We start from the raw sequence: 2,135 nt of genomic DNA, 5'->3' as shown, positions 1-2,135 counted from the left end.
TATATATATATATATATAGGCCCTGTGATGGACTTGCGACCTGTCCAGGGTGTACCCCGCCCCTCGCACAGTGATTGCTGGACATGGGCACCAGCGACCCCCGTGACCCAAAATGGAATAAACGGGTAAAGATAATGGATGGATATATATATATATATATATATGTATGTACACATATACATATATATATGAAGAGAGAGAGAACAGTTTTCTTTCCAGAGTTTACAAAAGTAATTATTATCACTCGTCACCATGAAACTTGTTTGTTTGTTAGCAAAATAATGTATAAGCAAGTGGGCATTTTTTTATGAAACTCTCAAAAAAATAATAATTGGATGGACATCAAGAAAATATTGCCTCCCACTGAAGGGGGTGCAGCGCGATCATTTTTCCGACCATGCCTGAGTTTATTTGTCTGTGTGATTACCAAAATATATTTATCATGAACCACTGGACAGAACATAACTAAACTTGTGTACAGTAATATTACATCTACAGCAGATTATCTTTTGAAATTAATCCAGTTCAAAATTGTCACTACAACAAAGCAATCTCAGCAAACACAAAAATGGTTTTAATCCAGTCTTTTGTTTTTTTTTTACAGGTACTGAGCTAAAAGTTGGAGTGGTAGTAGCTGAGAGTCATTCACATCATGCAGTCTGAGCACGAACAGCTCATACAAGATATTGCAACATTGCATTTGAATGTGAATCTTTCTTTTTTCACCAAATCTTTATTATCATAAAAACTAAATGATATTTTGCTAAAACTTTGTCATGAAAGGTAGCAAAATATAAATATTCCTGAAATTCAAGGCCTTCAATAAGCTTTTGAAGTCAGCTCATTTCAAGATGGCTGCCCCGGCTAATCAACCATAACAAACATGAGTATAATTTAGTCAGTTTTAAACTAAAATGTGGTGTGGAAGTAACCGAGAGTCATCTCCATCATGTTTTGAACATCGCCAACATGAGAGCTAAAGTAAACAAACTGAGACACCTTTCAGCCTTTCTCATTCAATGAAACAACACAAAAACATGCATTATGTGGTTTTGATTACTTGTGATGCCATGTTATTTAATGTCATGTGAAGTGCTGTAATTTTATTGGATGTCATGTCTTTTCATCGTAAACGAAGCAGGGCGACTGAGTGATTAACATGTTCTTGCTCTGAATTCAATAAAAATGTTAATAATAAACCTGTGTGTGTTTTTCCCCTGTTGCTGACAGAACATCATTTCAACAGTTAATAGGTTTACAATCAAGCTTAAGATTGAAGAAGTTATGTTTTGAATTGCAGTTTGAATCTATTGAGAAGATAGGTCAAATTTCATGTCATAATATTTTACCCACAATGCTTCGGTTGGCAGGTCGCTTTATTATCATGGAGTGTAAATATGCTGGAGGAGAATGTGTCCAGCTGCGTAAAGATGACCACATGCACAGTGAACTCTGAAGTATGCTATTGGTCTTTCAAAAACTAGACACAAACAACCATCAAGGATGAAAACGAAGGAATATTTAGAGCATCCCTTAGAATTAGCCATCAGCTGTGGACTTTCAATGAGCCAGTGTTCCTCTTTCCAGACAAACAACTGCAAATTTTACATAAAAGTCAGCTTTTTCAGATCACATGTAAGACAGTTTTATTAAAAACAAGTTGTTTTTTTATGATAACAAGTAAAAAGTTACATTTTAAATCAGTTGACTTAAGTTGGGGGGAAAAGAATCTATAAAGAAAAAGCAAAACAAGTAGTTTGACGTCACTGTTCAAAGAATTTGCATTTCACGTGGCTGGACATCATCACTAAATTCTGACAGTCCCGTCTCCATTTCAGTTTCTTTGTAACTTTTACTCAGGACAGAGGTTTTCAAGCTGCCACACATCCCCCACTGTTTGTACCATTTATCCTGGTTGCCATCACAGAGAGCGGCGCCGGCACAAGCTCTGCTGTTCTTGGCGCAAAGAATAGGAGGAAGTAATCTATTAATTGTGTGGTCCCTCAAGAGGATGCAGGCAGATTTAGGCTTCCATATACAACCTCTCACTCTGCTCTTTTGTTCCATCTTCAATCACCAACTTTTTATGGGAAACACCAACGTGGTTCATGCAACAAACCGAGCCTTTTAAGGAA

Source organism: Nematolebias whitei, chromosome 10 (genome assembly GCF_014905685.2).
Source record: "Nematolebias whitei isolate Nwh7 chromosome 10, NemWhi1, whole genome shotgun sequence".
Classification (NCBI taxonomy): Eukaryota; Metazoa; Chordata; class Actinopteri; order Cyprinodontiformes; family Rivulidae; genus Nematolebias; species Nematolebias whitei.
Note: the sequence above shows the minus strand (reverse complement) of the source record.